The 21,605-nt window shown below is 51.9% G+C and overlaps 2 long non-coding RNA genes and 1 pseudogene across 3 annotated transcripts; 1 reads left to right on the top strand and 2 right to left on the bottom strand.

Moving 5' to 3' along the window:
- Nucleotides 1–8,434: 8,434 nt before the first annotated feature.
- On the bottom strand, nt 8,435–18,230 carry LOC128084831 (uncharacterized). Its single transcript, XR_008208700.1, has 3 exons — nt 17,695–18,230; nt 9,618–9,766; nt 8,435–8,547 (listed from the first exon to the last, which is right to left on the bottom strand). It is a non-coding gene; the product is annotated as an uncharacterized LOC128084831 (long non-coding RNA).
- A 275-nt stretch (nt 18,231–18,505) lies between these two features.
- Nucleotides 18,506–19,943, top strand: LOC128085133 (AT-rich interactive domain-containing protein 5A-like; annotated as a pseudogene).
- Nucleotides 19,944–20,149: 206 nt separating this feature from the next.
- Nucleotides 20,150–21,590, bottom strand: LOC128084830 (uncharacterized). Of its 2 annotated transcripts, none has more exons than XR_008208698.1 (2): nt 21,287–21,590; nt 20,150–20,399 (listed from the first exon to the last, which is right to left on the bottom strand). It is a non-coding gene; the product is annotated as an uncharacterized LOC128084830 (long non-coding RNA). The 2 variants fall into 2 exon arrangements; XR_008208699.1 differs by having other exon boundaries at nt 20,150–20,324.
- Between the last annotated feature and the right edge of the window lie 15 nt (nt 21,591–21,605).

Below are 21,605 nucleotides of genomic sequence, written 5' to 3'. Positions count from 1 at the left end.
TGAGAATGGCAGAATCTGGCTTAGTGCCTCCACTTCTCCAAGCTTGAAGGACAAAACATTTTACCATCATTTTCCTCCCTTCAGAAGTCTCAACCTCTTGGAGTCTCACCCTGTTTAAGCCTCAGTAAAGTAAAAAAACAGGGGTGGGGGGAGCATCTCTGTTGCCTCCTTCCACCAGCTGACAACGCAGCAGTTGTTAAAGCAGCAGATGTTCAGTGACTGCTCACTCCCTCTTATTTATGTGCTTGTACAAGTGCTCGGCGCTCGCCTGTATCGTTACGATGTCGGCAGTGACAGCTGGCAATGGAAAATCTAAAGTAACACCTGCAGCATTCCCTTTTTTTCAGCACCGCGCGTGTCGGTTTCTTTAGCACCAATAAGTGGCATTACACAGCCTCATTAAATCCACACACCTGTGCAGTCATTTGCAACTTATGGATAGCTGCTGACGCAACGTTCAAACCAACAGCTCTGGCTCACACCTTTCTGTTCTCCCCATCCGTCTCCAAGCCGCCAGAAGAGCAAACAGCAGCAAAACCCCGCAGTCAATATTCCCTGAGACGCCCTTTTACAAACGCCGGGGGCGCTTTGGAGCTGCTCTCCACAGATGCTCACCAGGTCTGGAGAGCCGTCAGCTGCCCCAGGATATCAGAGAGCGCCAGGAAGCACTGCTGCCCAAACCTCAGGCTGCCCGACCCAACTCCCACGAACACAGCGCCACTGGAAGCTCAATTCCACCTTGGCTGCAACTGCTGCACGTCAACCTGTGGTCTCCCTGGGGGAAGGCTCTGTTGGAAGCTGTTTACATCACCGGCTGCTTTCCTCTACGAGGAGCTGCTATCTCTGCCTGAAATTAAGACTGCTTGACGTTTCCTACCATAAGCCCCTGTTTTTAACTCGTTTATCCCTTTGCCAGTAACGGTTTAGGCTGAAATTTGTAGGAAACATTGTCTGTGGTGTGAAACTGCCATCAGAACAGTTTGACTTCTTTCACAAAGAGACTGCAGAGAACACCATCGCTGGTTCTCAGCTTAAAGTAGGTCTGATCCAGGACTGGCCAAACTAATCAAGCCTGTGTTTTTCTACGGATTTGTACCCAGTCTCTTTCAAACCCTCTTTCCTTTCAGTAATCCCCATTTAGGTACCTGCTACCAAACAGAATGAGCGAGATCTGAGTTGTACCCATTTTACCCCGCTGATGAAGGCTGTCGGTCACAGGGGACCCTCTGACCATGCCCCAAATTTCATCTCACCGCCACACTTCTACTGCGACAAAGGAAAGTAACCTTCAGAGAAACACTGCCCTGACTGACTTTGGTTCAGAGGATGGACGATGTCACTTTAAAAATCATTACTGCCATGAAAAGGAGGAAAAATGTGAATAAATACATTGGCATCCTGAGAGCTTCGCTAAAGCTCTTTCAAGTGCACAACTCCACCAGCGCGCTGTGCGCTGCGCACGGCACACGGCTCAGAGGGGTAATTATCCACGGGTTGGAAGCCAGTGTGAATACACGCACTGTTGGTCAGCACGATGCTGTGCTCGCTGCTGCTTTTTGTTTAATCCATTGTAATCACTGTGGATCTATTTCTGCTGATAACAGAGAGTGAACTGGTTCTGGTCAGACAGATTTCTGGATACGGAAAATGAGCAGAACATCTGAGAGAACTTACTGTGTTACCAGAAATATTTACAAACGGCTCTTCCTTCCCTCGGCTGGCAGCACATCCCAGCACTGAGGAAGCAGCACGGATGGCTTCTGAAGGGATGGAGAAAGCCAAAGTCCACTTCTCCATCGACCTGAGAAAGCAACGCCACGGGGCTCCAGCAGAAGCCCAGGCTGGAACTGCTCCCAGAGTAACAACTGCCCCCTTGACGGAAGGCTCGCGTGAGTCTGAGTGCACCGTGCACCAGGCACAAACCAGCCTCTATGGACAATGAGAGGCCGCCGTGCCATGGCAGCAGAGCACCTGGAGGCCTGGGGTACCTTTTGTGCCACGAGATGTGATTCCAGGACTGTCAGTCCTTCCGGCCCAGGGCAGCGATGTTCTACACAGGCTTGACGCCAACGTGCACCAAGAGCAACGCAGACTCTGGGCTCGACTGACAGCAGCGCAGCCTTCTCCACAGCACGCAGCCCTGTCCCAGTGCATCTGTACCAGCAACGTAGAAACGAGCATCAGCACGAGGACAAGGCACACACACAGACCGACCGGGAGCTGCAGCTTTCCTCAGTTTGTGACAAGCCCTCGGCTGGATGCTGGGATGCTCCCCACGCACAGCCAGGCACTTGCAGCAAGCGCCTTGTGCCCATGGGCAGAGAGCTGCAGTAAGGCACAACGCTGGGCTGAGCACGTTCCAGCTCACAGCAGCAATGGAAGGACATTGTGCAGGAAAACAAAAAGCCTCGAGGAAAGGATTAGGGGTGTCACAAGTTAAACACCTCCTCCCTGATGACATGCAGGATTGGGTCAGCTGTGCAGACAAGCGAGAATGCTGCAGCACGGAGTGAGAAACAAACTGCTGCCTCCAGTAGCATTTCAGACAACAAGCAGAAGACTAGCATACAACAAGCAGCATTTTAAGAGCTTTCCCGTAGAGGACAGGCAGAGATTTGTCAGTGTGTAACTGCACACCGTTTCTACTCTAGATCTCCTCCTTGGCTGCTTTAACTTACCCAGCAGATTTAAATGTAAGAAATAACACTAAACTTCTCCTTATAATCAGCCTCCAAAATCTCGCAGCTCTTGCTTCACAGTTCCAAAAACCAAAAGCTAGGAGAGCAGGTTGCAGTAGTGATACGCTGTCATTAAGAGTCCACTGCATTACAACAAACGATGCCGAAGGACCTGAGCAACAGCTCTGCCTCACTGTCTTAAAAACAGACGGCCGGGGTTTGGTGACAGTGTGAACAACCAACCATCAGACCATCACTGGTCTTAAAAAAATAAAAAATGTATCCCTTTAAACATTACCTTGATCCACACTAAATACACAAATTGCTCAGATGATCATGCTGTCTCATAAGCACGGGATACAGCCAGAACTTACTGCAGGTTATTTGAGCACTTGCTCACAGCGAGCAGAAAGTAGCCTGGGGCCTGCTGAAAGAACTGCCAAGAAAGGATGAGACAGAGATATAAATCAGGTTTATGGGCTGTCCAGCAGACTTTACATTCAATTCTCTCTTGTCATGTTCTCATCGAGTGCAGGCCCTCACACAACCCTTCTTGCAACGGTTCTGACCAGAAACGGGTCAGACCCAACCACCCCGGGGCCACATTAGATGTTAAGGTGCAAAAAGGCAGCATGCATACTCACAGGTAGACACACAATTCTACACACCACACGTGAGGCTTCATTTGTCTGCTTTCATGTGTGTACCAGATCCACTCATTTCCTCCCAGAAAAACCCAGAATGTAAATGCCAGCAACAAGTGCAGTTTAACACAGGCTCCGAGGAAAAGAAAGAAAGGCAGGACTTCACACACGTTTGTGGGAAAGAGAAACCATTCAAGTGAGTGAGAATAAACTTCCAGTGCTGATGCTTTGTAACGTGACTGTGCCAGATGAGACGTCTTCACAAAGACCACAGCATGTGCTATTGATTCCATGACTCACTATTTCTAGTGTTAGGACTATGGCCAGATACTGTGCTCAGAAGGAAAATCAATGTCTGTTCTACACAGTTTGTCTTGTAACATAAATTGAACAGATTAATACAGAAGAAATTCCGATATTAACGTCAGACAAAACTCTGACGTTAGTAGCAATATGGAAAGAAAAAGCCACTACATCTGCTAAACTGTCCAATGGAACTGACGTGGAGCAAAATTCCACCCGGTCTGCAATGCATTGACTTCCCCCATTCTACAGTTAAACACAGGGTATGACTGCTGTTGGCTTCACAGAGGGCATCTGTTACACAGGAAACGTCCAGGCTGGCTTTGAGAAAATCCTGAAGACGTAAGGCAGGACAGGCTCCAGCAGAGTGAAGAACCCTACGGCCCCCTGCCCCCCGCCTTGGGGTCTTCAGTGACACTTCAAGCTCTCGCTCAGCCTGACTGAGCCCAAGCTCTCTGTGGCACGACTACATCCTCTGCTTTCTCAGCTGGCAGGGGTGTTTTGACCAGAAATCCCATCTGGATTCTCAAAACCTTCCCAATTTAGACCTCATCAAGACTTGCACACATCTACAAGGGCCTTTGATTTCGAGACGCAACAAGATTCCCAGACCTGCAACAGAAAAGCTCCTCTGAGTATCTTTCCACCCACTCCAGCTGAATGACTGGTAACAGACTGTGCCTGTGCTTCTTGGGTAGAAGAAGTATACGTATGTGGACATGTGTGCACAGGTATTCTTCCTGGTGAAGGCGTGCTTTCTACTGCGTTGGGGCCGTTCCTGCTTGAAAAACATCACAGCATCCTCACGCACTGCCCGGTACCACGGGTCTTTACCAGGAAATGCCCGTGCCGGTTCCTTTGGTATTCCTCCCGCAGGGCACCCGCTGCCACCACGAGGAATATGGCCAGGGTACGTCATCAGAAAGCACGAGGCTTGAAGCTGCCACTTATTTTCGCTGGTGGCCACAGAAGCGACGTCCCAGGGCTTTGTTTCCATCACTTTCCTCTTCCTGCTGGAGAATTTTGGTGGCACAGTGCGGACACCAAACGCCAGCGGCCACTGGTGAGTCATGCAGATGGCAGGACTGAATGGATTTGACCCAGAGGTTACCAGCCTTCCAAAGTGGAAAAATAGATGGCACCAAATGTTCTCAGCAAAACAGCCCATCTTTGCATAAGAAAATATCCTCTGTGTGCTTTCCTTTCAGGAAAAAAAAGGGGAGGGGGGAGACAAACTTCCAACCTTCCTAAAAAGGCAGTGAGCTTTCTGCACTCCTGACCTTTCACTTGCAGAGGGAATGCCCATTTCCTGCTGGGCTATGGCTCTGATCATCCTTGCCAGAGCTAAGATGCACACGAGCTGGCTCACCCTTGTTTCCACTGCTGCTGGAGCACACCAAGGACACTGTGTGCCCTGCTGCCTTCAGCACCGAGCCAAGCAATGCGATCCTTCACAGGACCTTTTACAGCACTGAAGAGCTGCACAGAGGAGCCCTACAGGATGGCATGGAGTGCAGCAGCGCAGGGAGGTGGTGAAGCATCTTCTTCTTTTGCTGTCAAGAAGATCAAATGGTCAGTCTGAAAGTGAGGCACGATGAACTCCCTGAAGCCTTGGGAGCAGAAAGACTAGAATCACACAGAGCAGGAGGGGGAAGTGGAAGTGCTCACCCAGAGACAAAAGAAAGGTTTACCCAAGTATTGCAGTATGACAATCATGCAATGCAAATACCCCAGTAAAGTGAAAACCTGCGGTCAGTACAGGAAGCCTGAGGTTTCAGCATTCACTACAGACGCCAGCTAACAGAAGCACTGTGGGAGCTGTATCTGCCTGTGCCCCTTGTCCCAAGAAGCCCAACAGCAAACATTTGTGCTCAGCTGCTACTTTAAAACGCCACAGTCACTGTTCCAACAGCCCTCCTGCTACCTCTTCCATCAGAGCTGTGCCTGCAGACCCCAGATGAGGCCGGGCTGCTCTGCTTTATCCAGAATAACACAAACGTGCAACGGCAGGAAGAGAAGAGGTTTGCACCTGCAGCGCCCTGCCCGTCTTTCTCTTCTGTTATTTGGGGTACTGCCAACACATGACCCAGCCCCACCACCCCACTTTTTCTTTCTGAATCAGTCATAAGGCTGAGTGGGAACCAAAGGCACCTGGGTGTGATGCCAGTCAGCTCCTGCAAAAAGCAGCTCACCTCATACGTGGGGCCAAGGGAGAACGAGGAACACCCCTGAGCTGTTCCTGGTCACAGTGCAAGCGTGAGCCCTTCTCAGACTGGAACCCTTTGGGCATTCCCTCTTTAAAAACAACAGCAACAACAGCAGCACTGCAAGCTCGTTGAAGTCCTGTGACCAAATCACCAGAACAGAAACCAGGAGGGGGAGATGGCAGAGGTCTGAAGGAGCTGCAAAAGGAGCGTTAGGGCTCCAGAGGGGTTGGTTAGTTTGGTTTGTCATACCAGGTAGGAAAGCAGGGAAGTGAGAGAGTTTTGTATTAACAGAGTTCAAAACAGACCTCAGAGCTCTGATTCTGGCTGGGAGTCCTGTGCACCGTACCCAGCACCAGCCATCTGCCTGTGCCTTGCAGCACGTTGCTCCAGCAAGCAGGCCGTGCACTTACTGCATTGTCTCTGCTATCTCAGACAACACACAACAGCATCATTGTAACCCCCAGCTCCATCTTGGATGCAACCCCTGGTTGTATCCATGGAGTCCAACTCCTCATATTGTGCAGAGCAGGCAGTGCCCTGCATGGTGCCACAGAGATCATCGCTGTGACAGACAAATAGCAAACCAAAGCAACCGCTGCTTTTAGAGTTACCAACACGAGAGAGGTGCTCAGCACACTCAAATCCCAGACTGCTTTTGGGCATGCGTTCCCATCTTTGTCTTTCCCCATGGTGAGTTTAACTCCCACCTCACTACTTATTGCTGTGAGGGCAAATTTATGGCACCTCGTCTCACACATCTAACAGTCAGCTAGCCAAGACCGAGCTAGCACTGCTTAGGCTCCCTGTGAAGTTAGTGCAAATAAATATGCACCTCCAGAGGGCAGATAACTTGATCCCACCTCTTCTGTGCGACAGTGATTTCTATAGAGAAGCCTACAGAAGCTGACAAACCGACTGGTTTAAACTAGATAGCTAGCTGCTGCGTGGTCGAGGTTCCTGGAGATTAAGGGGCACGTGGACAAGGTGCTATGCAGTGCACAACCCCATAGACTCTTGAACAGAATTTGGCGCATCTTTCACTAATTATGTCAGATGAAACCATTCATTACTTAAGACGGCCTTGAGCCACCTTCAGAGCAAGTCATCCTCACCAGAACATGAGCAAAGCTGGGTCGCACTGTTACGCCTGTTTGATTTCCAGGTGGCTGAGACTCCCCACCTGGAACCTCTTCTGTTCCACTTTATCACCTGCTTTTTTCCCCTCCAAAATCCTACAGGATATAGCTCGCTCCTACCTTCATTTCCATGGTTGGCACACGGTGCTGAAGTTAAGTTGCTCCCACATGACCATAAGTCCTGTTTGGGTTTGAGAAAGTTTTAGGCAGAGCACTTTACGTTAAACAAATCTGTTGTTCCCAGTTCGCTACTAAAGATCAAGGGCGAATTTGTGCAGAAAAGCTTGTACTTTCTTCAGCTACGTTACTGACTTTTGGAGAAGAAAAAAAGCCAAGCCAGCACCTCAAACTGAGGACAGGGAAAAGTAACACGCACTTGCCTTCCACATACAGTCAAGCAGAAGGTTCAAGCAGTCAAGTTCTCCCAGTGGTGCCAGTTTTTACAAAGCCTGAGAGCTGCTCTTCTGCTCTGCAGAGCTGAAAACAGACTCTGCTCCTTGTTTCCACAAGAGAACCAACTGCAGAGAAGCAGAAGAAACGGAAAAGAGAGACACTCACATGCAAAAGCTTCAACGTACGACAGCTTTGCAGGGAGGCTGCAAACATTCATGCAGAGCGCTGCGTGGTGAAACAGAAACTGTGATTAAATCACCGTGAATGCACAAAAGGGAAGTTGCTGATGACAAAAGGGGTAGGATGTCCAGGAATAGCTCTGGCCCGTAAGATCAGCAGACGTGACTACCATTTTCTAGCTGACACCCCTCGCCCCACAGCTTCTCCTATCAGTGCCTGTGCAGACGCCCAGCACGCAGGCTGTTCGCATCCCATGAACCGCTGACATCCGCTCACCATCAGTGCCAGAGGCACGCAGTCCAAAGGATTCCATCCCTCGGCCTTCCTCCCTCAGAAATGACGGAGGCATTACGTGCACAGCTCTTGTGAGGAGAGCCCCAAACTCTACCGGCGCGACCGCTGCCATCAACTCAGGATTCGTTACGTGATCTGCCCTGAAAATACCAGGCCACGTGGCTGCACTTGGCTGCCCAGCACACTGAGTCCTTCTTGACAAGCTCCCTCCCAGGATACTGAGCGAGTCCAATCCCGGGTTACGCAGGAGGATGAGAGCAAGCTGCTGCAAAGGAGGTCAGCAGAAGCGGGAGCCTTTCCTTGCTCCACCTGCACGGCTGGGGCAGAAGTCTTGCAGACTGACGCACAGCTTCCCCACCCAATGGATTTTCTTAGAGATGGAAGAAGAGAGAAGAAAAGGTCCTGGATAAATACACAGGGAATTACAACTGGGTCAGATATTTTATAGGACATTAAAAAAAATAAATACCTTCCTCCAGTGAAACTGCAAAGGAGCAACAGGTTTTCTACACAACTCCAAGAGGACAAAACGACTATTTGGCTTACAGTCAGACCGGCTGCTCTCAGGTAAGAGATTGCTCCAGCAGGCAGTTGGCTTGCACTCCCTGCAATAAACACAGTGCTGTGACTCTCAAGAACCAAGGTGTGGTCTTTGTGCTGTTTGTTTGCCAGCCTTTTCCCCAGCTGTAGGAAAGGTGCTCATGAGGTGGAACTGCAGAAGAACAGCGAAAGGTGAGGCCAGGATTCTCCTACACGAACGTTCAGTGGACAGTGAGGGTTTTGGCAACGCTGAACAACTAACAGGTATGTCAGGTCCCAAGGAGACTCGTGGGAAGCCAGGTCTGGATCCATCTCCACTGGCATGCACAGGACAGCTGAGACAGCAAGCTCTGCTGCGTCTCCTGTGCAACCACGGGTAAACAGGAGTGGAAGAGAAGAAAGCGCCGAGCGCACGGGCACCATTCCAGGCCAAGCAGGACCATTCTCTCTCAGCTCACTGCTGATTGCCACTAAAGGACATCTATGTCCCACAGCATGCCACATTTCCAAAGATCTGGAAGGGATTCAATCAACTGTTCTGCAAGCAGGGAAACACTCCTGCTGTTTTCCAAGCAAAGGTGAGGAAAATGAAAGAGAAGGGCAAAGCGCCTTGCTCAAGCTGCCCTGTGAGCCAGAACTCAACTTCTCCACCTCCAGCCTCCCAGGCCTGTTCTCATTCCTGCAGGCGGCAGCACCTCTCAGATCTGCTCCAGGTGAGCAGGTAACACAGGAGTGCTGCATACCACAGAGGAACAGCAGTCACAGCGAGAAACGGCTCAAGGATTCAAAGGTTTGGTATCACAGGACCACAGCATTGCCAAGGTTGGAAGGCACCTCAAGGATGACCAATCTCCAACCCCCTGCCACAGGCAGGGCCACCAACCTCCCCATTTCATACCAGCCCAGGCTGCCCAGGGCCCCATCCAGCCTGCCCTCGAACACCTCCAGGATGCACGGGGCATCCACAGCCTCTCTGGGCAGCTGTTCCAGCACCTCACCCTGTCCCTGCTGGCCACCTCTCTTCTGATGGAGCCCAGGATACCATTTGCCTTCCGACCTACAAGGGCACACTGCTGGCTCACGTTCAGCTCTCCGTCTATCAAGACCCCCAGGTCCCTCTCCACAGGGCTGCTCTCAAGCACCGCTCCTTCCAGTTTGCATGGACGCCTGCGATTCCTCCGGCCCAAGCGCCGAACTCTGCGCTTTGCCGTGCTGAACCTCATCAGGTTCACCCATGCCCACCTTTCCAGCCTGTCGAGGTCCCTCTGAACGGCATCCCTTCCTTCTACTGCGGCAACCGCACCACTCAGCTTGGTGTCGTCAGCAAATTGCTGAGGGTGCACTCCATTCCGTCACCGATGTCACTGACAAAGATGTTAAAGAGCACCGGACTGTGGGAACAGAAAGAGACGCCGAGGTTTACAATAGGTGCAACAGCACACATGCATCACCAGAGCAAAACGCTCGGTGCCCAGAGGCACTGAAGAAGCTTCGATGTGTGTTCAAGCAAAAGGCCCTGCAGTTGCAGGCTACTTTGAGCACCTAGTGAATCTTAAAGCTTCCACGTAAGCATTTCTAGGACTGTGACTTTGATTTGTGTCTGGCTGAAGAAATGAAAACTATCATGACATGAGCCCGGCTCTGGAAAAGGCTTGCTCCCAACTAGCTCCTATTTACAGACCAAGTTCTGCCCTCTCACGTTTACATGCACCTCCTATAAAGATGAAGCACTGTCCCCCGAGGTCGTACACACACACCAGACTCCCCAGCGCTCCAGCTGCCAGAGCCAGCTTTCTAAGTGTTCCTATCAGGCAGCACCCACTGCTCGCTCTGCACAAAGACATGGGGCCGTCGGGCACCCACACGTCATTGCTGCCCCCCTCTGCACATGTGAACTAATTTCAAGACCCCCAGTCAGATCTGCAGCCTTCACACCTCTGGCCGAGCTGCAGATGTACTGTAAGGGAGCAGAGTGACCCTGAACTGATTTGATCAACTAGGCCTTCATGGGCTCATTTCCTAGAGTAACATTTGCACCTATCTCAGGCAGAAATGCAAGACTACAGAGCAAGCAGGTGGCCACGTGAAAGGTGCCGTATTTTAGTTTGTTAAGGAGTTCGGGTGCTAAACATTTGTAAAGCATTTTCCTTGTCTCCCTGAAAGCAGCAGCTCAGCTCTCTCCCGGTCAGCCAACACAGCTGAAACCAAAAGGGCACAGCGACATTCTAAGTCACAATCAGCATCTTTTAGAAAAACAGGTTTCTCACCAAAAACCATTTCCAGCTTCTCTCCTTAAAATACCTACAGTTTTCAAGTGCTTTTTTGCAAGTAAGCACATCCTCCTGGTACCCCTCTCTGCACAGTGCTTCTGGATCCTGATGGCGTGGGGATAATGGAACAGCTGCCAACCTCCACGCTGTCAGCTCCAAGTCACAGCAAGCTGCTCCTCCAACAATCCCACTCAGTAAAGGTCCTGCAGCTGCAGTTTAACCAGCAATCCCATTAAGAAGGCATCAATGCCTCTTCTCCCAATGCGGCAGGTGAAACTGCACTACGTCAATACTACAGCTGGAGTATAAAGCCTGCCTGATTTTTAGGCCAAGTAAGCAAGTGCCAGCCAGAAAGCTTGGAGGATCCTGAAGCCAATAAGCGCTGCTTTTTACATCCTAACTGCTGATAAAACCGTGCTGAAGGACAGAATGAACTTCAGCAGCACAGCCATTGCTCACCGCCACCACGGTCCACTGAAGGGAATCTGAACTAGACAGAGCCTGCCTTCAGTTCTATTTGTGCTTTGAGTCCACCTTTGATAAGGTCACACCTTTAAAGAGCCACGCACAGTGTAGCAGATGGGAAAAAAGCTCTCAGCTATTCCCAGACTCTGCCAATAGCATCTAGTTATTGATGTTGAAGGGGAGAACAGCCAATAACAGTCAGTAGGTCGGTTGGGGTTTTGGAGTTCTCTGTTCCCCTGGTGCGCAGGGATGCTTTCTGCTGAGTGGAATTGCTGCAGCTGATGGTGCAGGGGCAAACACCCACCCAGGCAGACTAAGGCTCCTCACTGCAGAGCTGTGGCTCCAGAGAGCAACTCCTACCAGGAGCTCTGCAAAACACCCTGATCCCAAAGCTCACTATTGCTGTCGTGTTAGAGAGGAGTCTGCACTCAGACGTTCCCTTCCCAAATCGTGCCGCACAGCTGTTTCTCTCCTGGTGCTGCCTTCATGCAGTGCAGTCACCTCTCAGAGTGAGACACAAAACCAAAATAACGTCACTAAGCTGAACAAGGAGTGGATCAGTGACGGCACAGAGCCATCACAGCTGTGTGCTGCACCAGCCCACCCTGCAGTCACGGTGTCAGCACTCAGCCACACCGTGCTGCTCAGCGGAGGGCTTCAGCCCTACCTTACACTGCTCACAAGGGGGTTTCTACTGAAAGCCAGGGAAGCAGCAGATGTGCAGGGAGGAAAAGCTCCTCCGTCCTTAACTATGGCTCACGACCAGATACGTGACTGAGAAACTGCACTGTGATACCCCAGAATCAGCAAGAAGCAAAGCATGTGGTCATTCTTACAGGAGGTCCAGAAGTGAAAGAGCAACTTAAAAAGAAAAGCAGAGGTGAACAGATCTGCTTCAGTGCTTGCTTAACTCAGACAAATGTGACTTGGAGAAGGAAACTGAAGTTTTTAGCTGAGCTTGGAGGGGACTTACTGAGCAGCAGGTCAGCCTGGATCCAGCTGAGCTCCTGGATCAGCTCTTTTCTGTTGGCCCAATCTCCTGTGAAAAGCCAAGAGCAGAAATCCAGCTCCGAGGGCTCAGAAGGAATAAATGACAGAGCCCTGGCCGCCTGAATTTTTTTTTTCCAGGAAAGATGTGAAGAATAAAGTTGTGCCAAAAACCTTCCTCAGTTTTCCTTGTTCCACTACCAAGCAGACAAAAAGCATCAGCTTTTCTCATTTGCACTGAGTTCAGTACCTCAAATGCTGTGGACCGCTGACATTGTTTGATACGAAACACGTTCTTAACGCAGAACATTTCTTACACCCAGCCAAGCATTAGCAAAGCCTCTCGCCTCTCTCACTATCCTCTTCCTAAACTGCAACCCTGAGCTCCCCTACCACGCTGCTGCTGTTTGCCAAGTGATTATTACTCAGCAGAACTGCCACGGGAACAGAGGAAGACACTTCTCATTGCTTCCCAGCTTCTAAGCACACATGCTTTAAGTCAACTGTTTTGCTTTTCTCCAGCTTCACTTCCAGCCTCGGGCACGGACATCCCTGGATCTGTCTGGTCTCACTACCATTGCTAATGCAACATCTAAAGGCTGCTGCAGGAATAGGAAACTGGCATCTGTTTGTGCCCACAGGCCCCAGGCACCATTTCTCAGCTTGCCTCCAGCAAACAAATCCCTTGGTAACAACAAGGCACGTTAGGTTCACTTTTCCATTCCAAGGAAATGGGCAAAACTCAGCGCTAATTTTCCAGCAAAGTGTGCATTTCATTCCTTTTGTTGAGCAGCTCTTGCACAGACAGTTACCCAGCAGTGGAAATAAAGCTAGGCAAGGAAACAGACCTGCGAGAACCACGTCCTGTTTGTCACACTGTCAGTGAGACACTGAGTCATGGCCTTCCAAGAGCCAACTTCAGAGCCAGCAGGCACTCATGTGGGGAATCTCACGGAAACCAAACACCAGCATCGCATTCAATGCACACACATGCACAGTCCTGTCTTGCTTGGATTTGAGAAACAAGATCCTGAGGTAAGGTTGATCAGAACAGCTTTTCTTCTGAATAACAGCGCAGGGACATTCTCCTGCTTAGGTACAACGAACACGGTTCTCTCCCAGAACAGCCCAGGCTCTTCCACTGTGGCACCAGGCAGACCAGAACCGTGACAGCTCTGCACTGAACAACTCCAGCATTTGTTTCAGCCACCAGCAGCAATTTCTCCCAGTACGAACATTCCATAAGATCAACACTCACCGCATCAGGAAAATCCCATTTCAGTCTGTAGAGAACGCAGTAAGCCTTAAACACGCACCCAGGAATCTTCTGATGCTTCACGTCTGTTTCCACGTGAGCCCATGGAGGTACGTGCACAAACCCCACTGTTTGTTAGCAGGACTGGAAGCCCTGCTTTGAAAATACACCCAGAGTGTTCTGGCGTTAACAGAAACACTGACGGATCTCAAATGCATGATGATAAATTCTATCTCAGAAAATACCGGCCTACTAACTGTTGCCCAGGATTCTTACCAGTCAGAATTGAATTCCCTGTCTCATTCACCATCTGGGCAGCATCCTTGGTTCGTCTGAACAACAGGACGTCGCACCATCCCGCCTCATGGCAGAAGAGTGAATTATAAAGACACTGCAAGACTCAACTGCACAAAATGCATGTAATATGGAAAGAGACAGCCCATATTCCAACAAGCTTTGATCCCCCTGAAAATTAACATCCAGATGAGCTCGTGGGTTTGAAACGTCGCTGTTTGGCCAATGAATCAGCCACTGAGATATTCCAGTCTGCGTTTCTGATCCACCTGGTAAAGCACCACAACAGCTTGAGGTATCCAAGGATCTGTCAGTTTAGAAATACTGATAATCCCATCATTCAACCCCAGCCTCATCACTCTGCCAACCAGCAGAAAAAATGGTCATGGGTAAAAGCCAAAGGGACGTGAAAAAGTCTTCTTATTTTGCTGAACAGCCACACACCATTTGCATCAGCACTGCAGAAAAACACTGCAGAAAAATCAGCTGTCAGACAGCTTCTGCTTCTGCATCACATCCTGACCAGAAGGGGGAAAAAGGCAATTTCCAGTATTAAGAACAGCACTGACACAACAGGGACATCGACTGGAATGCAGGCCCACAGAACAGTGGCGAGTTACAAAGTCAGGGAGAGGTAAAACTCGCAGCAAAGCGCCAGCTCCTGCGTGAGGGGGAGTTCTAAAGGAAACAGGGCAATTTGACTGGTGGGAGAACGGCACGGAGGGGAGCTCGTGGCTTAAAGAACTTAAAGCATAATGAAGCAGGCAAAAAGCCATCGCTGAATGGAGACCCGTCAAGCACAGCTGGTGTTCAAGCACTTCTGCTGGCATCCTTTTCGAATCCTCTATTTTCCTTGTGAGAGCAAAACCAGACCAGCTCAGTACCTCGTGCCGTACAGCTGAGCCTTCCACAGAGAAACTGAAGTAGTTTCCCAGTCTCCATCACACAGTCTATTACTTGTCAGCTGTGAACAGCTGTGCTCTGAGATAAAGAGGTTTCCAGCTCTCCAGATCAGAGCATTACTTCCAACAGCATCTCAAAAACAGGCCCAACTGGGGAGAACCCAGAGCGAAAAAAGGAAGTCCTGCAGGACACGGCGGCACCTGACGGCCAAACTCGTGATGTTCAGTGAGGAGGGAGAGGGAGCAAAGGGCAACAGGCACGAACCACAACTCTGCACACAGCTGACACTGCCCTTCCAGAGTCCTTCCTGGAGAAACAGCGCGTGAACCTTCATCACCCTCATCCAGCAGGGACGAAACTGTGGAAGAGAAGAGGGGGATTTGCCCAAGATCAAAACAGCACTGCGGGGAAAGAAAGGAAAGCTCACACAACAAGTTTAACGGCCTCTCCAATGATGCTCGTGTCACCATCCCTGTTTTTCCATCAGGAAAGAAAGGTCAGAAAAGCGACCGTGTGGTAGGACACGGCAAAGGACGTTGAACCTGGGAGTGCAGGGGAGAGGAAAGGATGGAGAGGGCTGACAAGCCTAGAATCAACTCTTTGATGCGCATTTGTGATGCCGCACAGAAGCTGCATCTCAGGACAGAATGATTACCCATTGCTCAATGCTGCACATCTTTACAGTCCCCTCAGACATCAATCTTAGGATAATAACTGTAAACCTGCCAGACCATAGAGCTTTGTGACTGAGTGGAAACTTATCGCTATCTGCATCATGGGAAATGGCCAGTGCTCTGTTTCTCCCCCTCCAACCACATTACAGCGTGGCAAGCAGCTACTGAAAAGCACAGGCTGCTATAAAGCAAAGGTTGTCACAGCCACAGGACACACCTCCAGTCAGCTTCCATTAGATGGGCTCCAACTGCTGCCCTTAAGACAACGCTTCATCCATTCACAAACAAGCTCATTAATGATGAGAATCCTTTGCATTATTTTCATCACAGCACTGAAGCACTCACAGCACAGAGAGGCTCCTTAACGGGCAAGGTGCTTCCACAAACCCCTCTGCACACACTTGTTCTGCCTGCTGGCCTACAGACAAATGTTTCCACAGCTACATACTTTCATTTAGGGAAGGTTCTCGTGGAGCAGTTGAATAACCAAACTACCAGGAAGGCTCCCACTGACTTCAAGAGCGGACAGACCGAACCACTGCAGACCGGGCACTGCAGAAGTTTGAACTCACTCTAAAACAAACAAAGTCAAGATCCCACAGCCTGTACAAGGCACAGGAATGAGGAACACTGTCGGTTTGGTGGCTCCCACCCAGTAACATCACCTGCCTCCAGCCCCCTGCTTGACCCAAGGCACGATGCAAGGCTGCAGCCCAACGCCAGTCATGGTGATCTGCAGGAGGGCTGGCTGTGAAGCCGTCGTCTCCCAGCTGCTGGCCCCAGCTCTCTGCAAGGCCTGACCCCTCAGCACAGCCATTTACAGACCTGCTGGCGCCAGCCAGGAGCACAGCTCAGCTCCTTGCCCTCTTAAGGAGCACCAGCAGCCCCCAGCCCCCAGCCATCACCTTCTCAGTGTGAGACCACGCACTGCACCGCATTACGGAAGTGATCCAAGCTAAAAGTGCCCCATTTCATTTTTGTCTCGTCAGTTCAAAAACAAACCTGACAGAGAACAAGGCACGTATAACTCCACCTATACGCCTGCCTTGAGAACAGGCATCGCTGACAGAAGGGCATGCAGGCCCCTTGGCAGTCCTAGCATCTGGAACCAGTCTCACAGAAATCTCCCAAGGGAACGAGTGGCAGCCCACAAGTCCCGTCCCATTAAAGCACGTCCAGTTTAAAACCCAGCACACACCAGGTGTTCCAGCTCCTGTGATACTGCTGGGTGCAGTTTGCTTCAGTGCACAGCTGCAGTTACACCTCGCTCAGCACCAGGCCCCCCAAACCCAGTGCTGAGTCTCACTGCAAGCAGTGGATAACAGTGCTCATAGAAACCAGGCGCAGGAATTTCAGAGGAAAGGCAAACTACTCAGCTGTAAACTGGCTGTTCCCTTCCATGCCTGAACATTTCGTATACTAACGTGGCCAGTCAACATCCCCTGAGCTTTTCACTGCCCAGATCTTGCCTCCAAGATACAGGTCTGCCCCAATATGGGAGAAACAGATGGAGAAGCTCAAACTGGGAACTGGGGATCACGTCCCAGATTGTTCCTGAGGAAGTTCTCTAGCTACACAGTGCAGTATCAGCACCTGAACTCCCATTTGTCTAAAAGGCTACGATTCAAATAGTGCAGCAAATCCTTCCCTTCTCTGATAACCTCCCCTGGTCCAGCACCTACACATAGCCACCACAGGAAAGCAAGACCATCTCTAATAAATCTTACCTACTGAAAAGGTGGCTAGCAAACAAAAAAATGTGAAAGAAAGCACCCTCCAAGGTGCACAGGCCACAGAAACTAAAAGCAAAGGGCCCAAAGCACAGCATTTCCCATCAGCCTCATTTAGCAGCAAAGCAGGGTTTGGGAAAACAAGGCCTCTTCGGAGCTGCCATAGGGCAAGGCTGAAATCCCAGAACTACAAACAAAATCCCCGCACACATCCGTATTCAGAGGCAGTGACGTTTCAGCTTACAGTCAGCCAACACGCATCGCACTGCAGCAGCTCCCAGAGCAATCCTGTTCACAACTGGAAATGGATTACATCAGCACAGCTCCACCACCCACATAACGCAGAGCAAACTGTCAAACATGGCATCACAAACGGTTATTTTGTACCCCCTGAAGGGTGCCCCCCTCAGCGTAAGGATTTGCCCTATTTTATTACTACATCATTGCTCCCACACAAGTTCCCATCACAGGTATCTATCGGTGCTGACATTCTTACACCAGCGAGGGATTCTCAGGTGCGTGCACTCTTCTTCCCCATCCCAAAGATGCACTGAGCAGATCTGCCCCTCGGGGTTCCTCCTGCATCCCCCACCCACGAGGCACCAAGCCCCGAGCTGGCAAAACCGTCAGATGCCAGCGGTGAGGAAGAGGAGGAGGAGGCCTTCCTCGTCAGCCTCTCCAAGCTCATGAAGGAGAGGCGCGCATCCAATCCCAGACCTCGACTTCAAGCACAGCGCATACCTGGCAGGGGCTTCTAGGACGGAGGATGTTCTGGGGATGGAGGAGCCTTTGGGACAAAGAGCTGGTGTGCACCGCATCTCCCTGACTCCTTCCTTCTTTCCAGTTAACCTGTGCAAGATTTACAAAGCATGGAGAAGCTTGGAGCCTACGAGCTGGTAAGCAGGCAGCGTCCCCCATCCCATGGCTCTGTGCTCCAGGTTTGGGGAGGGTTCATCCATCTTCACACCGTCTGCCTCCGCAGGTAACAGGGAGATGGCTGTAGAAGAACCTGTACGGTGAGCTGGGCAGCAGCCCCAGCAGCACCAGTGTGGGCAAGTGTGGACCCAGCAGCACTACGAGGGGTGGCGGTGTGGGGGGGAGAGGCACCAAGTGCCTCCGTTTCCCCCCTCCAAGGGGTTTAGTGGGGCTGGGGCTCAGCGCTGTGACTCGCACCCCGCAGGCTGGTCCTCCTGTACAAGCAGCACCTGAAGGGCGAGGACGACAAGCCGCTGCCTCCCAGCAAACCCTGAAAGCAGCACAAGGTCTCCAAGGGCACTGAGATGAGTGAGAAGAGCAGCAGGAGCTAGAAGGAGAAAGGCTGGGAGCAGGAGGGTGGCCAGGGGTGAACCTTGGGAACCACCCCACACCCTGCTCTGCCTCCCTGTATCCATCCCCACACTGGGCACGTGGCGAGGGAGTTCTGGGAAGGATGAGGTCAAGACCAGAGTGGAGAACTGAGCTTCCGGAGGGAGAGCAGAGGGATGGGGCGGGTGCACGACCCAGCCTGGCACCCACACCCCAAACCTGCTTTAGGTTGCAGGTGGCATCAGAGATGGCAAAGCTGGAGGTGGGAGCCACCCTTGAAGCCAGCAAGGAGGACCCAACAGAGGCCCACAAGCAGGGCTGGCCACGGGAGCAATGTGCCAGCCCCACGGCCCTGGCACAGCCCCTCTGGGGGGTGTCCCAGCACTCGCTGCGCCCACAATGAAGCCTACAAGGGCCTCTTTGCCAGCTTTTACTCCAAAGGCAACCACCCCATCATGTCTCTGCTGGCCAAGAAGAAGCTGCTGGCCCAGGTGAGCGAGGCAGAGTGCACGCACTGCCACTAACACCACTGCACTGCCACTAACAGCACTGCCTGGAGGGCAATGGGGCGGCGAGCAGCACTCACCCCAACCCAGAGCCCAGCCAGCTGGCAGCCAACCCCCACTTCAAGGAGCACAGGAGCCCGGAGACACAAGGATTGAAGGACGCATCCAGGGGAGGCTGGAGTGAGGCAGGACCAGTCCACAGTGCATCCCCTGGCAGGACAGACAGACAGCCTTACCCAAGAGCTGAGGATGGGGGCCCTGCACCCACTGTGTCCACGGCCTTCTGTCATGCATACTGCAATCAGCTGCCACCCCTTTGGGGGATGCTTCTCCAACTTGAAGGATTTCTTGGAACCACAACCCGAGAACACGGAGGACGACTGGGAGCAGCCCAAGACCTGTGAACCAAAGCGTGGAGCAGAGAGAGCCCGCAGGCAGCCACCTCTGCTGCTGTCAAAGCCTGCTGGGTGCCCCCTGGGGCCGGCTTCTGACCACTGACACAGAGCCACCAAGGACTGGCCAAACCCAAAGCCATCATTCCCAGACCCAGCTGTGCCATTCCACTCACCCCACTGCCTCAGCCCCAAACGTTTACAAGGGAGAGATGCTGCGCTTCCTGATGAACTTCAGCAACCCTCCAGAGCACCAAAAAAATCAGGCACCCCACCAAATCTCTCTCCATTATCTCTTTCGTCATCCCTGCTTTCCCCAGCCCTGCGACAGCCAGCTTGCACAGCCCTCCAACCCCAGGCACCACCACCATCCCACAGGGGCTCACTGCAGCACCAGCTCTACCCCACAGCGACGGGGCACAGCCAGCACACCTACAGCACTCCACACGCCTCCGCTTGCCACTGCAGCACCAAGCTGCTGCCTTGCTCTGCATCAGCCCTGGCCCCTCAGAGAGGCAGCAGCGGGATGCCGCAGCACTGGGATGCTGTCAGAGCCGCTGTGTCCCACGGCCACAATGAGCTGGACTGTGTCATTTCTGAAAAAAGATACAGGAGCAGAATGAGTTGCAGAGGTTTTCTTGCTACAGATGCTGTGTCCCCGTGCAGTTTTGTAGAGCCAACACAGACACGCAGTGGATCTTCCCATCTTGCCATGCTGTGCCCAGGATGTCCTGCAGCTCCCTGGTACAAAGCCCCTGCTCCCTCCTACAAAACCATGCCATTTTAGTTCTGCACTATGCTGCCTTGTAGCAGGGGCTCCTGAGCTTATAAAGGGCTCAGGACAGCAGCGAGCATCCATGGGAAGCACACTGGCTGCTCCGAAATGGGTGCTGGAGAGCAGCATCCAAAATAAACCTCACCGGATGGTCCCAGCTTCACCTTAGCAGGTGTGTTTCCTGAGAGTCTCCTGCACAAACTCAGACTTACCTCTGCTTTTCTTTTCTGCATTGTTTTTGGCGTCTTTATTCCAGCCCCAGGGTTCACAGCTGTTTCCTGGAGCATCCATGTGTCCCAGTGTGGGTGCCACAGGCTGAAATCAATGTGCAGTGATGGCATGGAGAGGCCTCCTTGCTCTGGAACCCACCACAGACAGACAGACAGACAGCACCTGGGATGTGATCTGTGGAGAGAAGAGGAGCACTCTTGGTGGAAGCCAGATGACCCAGGACCACTCCTGAGGAATCTGCAAACCAGCACAGAACTGTAGAGCACATCTCCAGCTGCTTTTTGCCTCTGCAAGCTCCCACTGAGCCACTGCAAATGACCCAAAAGCTTTGCTGCAGCCTCAGGACTTATTTCTCTTGTGCCAGCTGCTCCCCACAACTGTGGGGTGTCTTGAGCACCTTGCTATGAGCTGTAAAATGGGAGGAGCAAGGAGATGCTCATCCCCAAAGGGGCACTTGCTCATCCACAAAAAGGGAAAAGAAACACAGCAGGTGCAGGGGTCAATCAGCTCTGAAGGACCACTTCTGCTGTTTCCATGGAAAGGAAAGGATTTGGGATAGAAAGCAGAAACAAAAACTTATCCCCAGGTCACTCTATGCTGCTCTAAGGGTTAGACCAGGTGAGAAGAGTTCCCCTGCTGCTGAAATAGGTCAGAGCAGCTTCATAAAGCATCGCAGACCCAGCCAGTTCTGCATCCTCCAGTGCGCACCGCAGAAAGGCATCACATGTGTGGCAGTGTCCAGGCACGTTTTGCCCAAGAGCCCTGACACCAAAAGGCACAAAAGTGACTCCAGCACACGAGCGAGGACGTGGGCACAGGGCTCAAGTCGTTCCTCAGAGACTGCGAGCAAGGGCGTGAGAGCAAAGTGAGAGATGCCGTGATCCTCAGGGTATCTCAGCCTCGCAGAGAAATTGTGACTGCAGCCTTGGAGGTACAGCTGGGCTGCTTAAGAACACTGAGCATCCACAGCTGACCCACACCTTTATGAGCCGTGTCCACAGCTGGTGTCCACAGCTCCCTCAGATGCAGGAGTAAAGCTCAGGCTCACCCAGGCTGTGTCTTTCCCTGACCTGCTCCCTTTGGCAGGGAAAGCTGGCAAAGCTGGGCCCATGGCCACCTCTGACCTCCTGAGCTGGTCGCAGGGTCCCTCAGTCAGGCGCAGGGCAGGAAGGAAGCTGAGACCCAGTCGGTTCCTTGCTGCTCACTGCCATCAGAAAGGTCCACGCACTGCTTGGGAAGCACAATGCCACCTGGGGAAAAGAGAAAGCAGGAACAGGCCATGCAGGTGGCTGTCACCAGCAGAAGGCCAGATCCTTCCGCCTGATATCTACTCCTCTTTCCAGTCCTGATGTGGCCCAGAGGATGCACAAGTATCGGTGCTCGGCAGCAGGACTCAGGGAAGGATCTGCAGAATCGGAGCTGATTCAGCTCTCCGGCCTGGCA

The sequence above is a fragment of the Tympanuchus pallidicinctus genome, unplaced genomic scaffold, assembly GCF_026119805.1.
Source record: "Tympanuchus pallidicinctus isolate F22 unplaced genomic scaffold, pur_lepc_1.0 scaffold29, whole genome shotgun sequence".
Lineage (NCBI taxonomy): Eukaryota > Metazoa > Chordata > Aves > Galliformes > Phasianidae > Tympanuchus > Tympanuchus pallidicinctus.
Note: the sequence above shows the minus strand (reverse complement) of the source record. Positions and strands in the feature narration are given on the sequence as shown.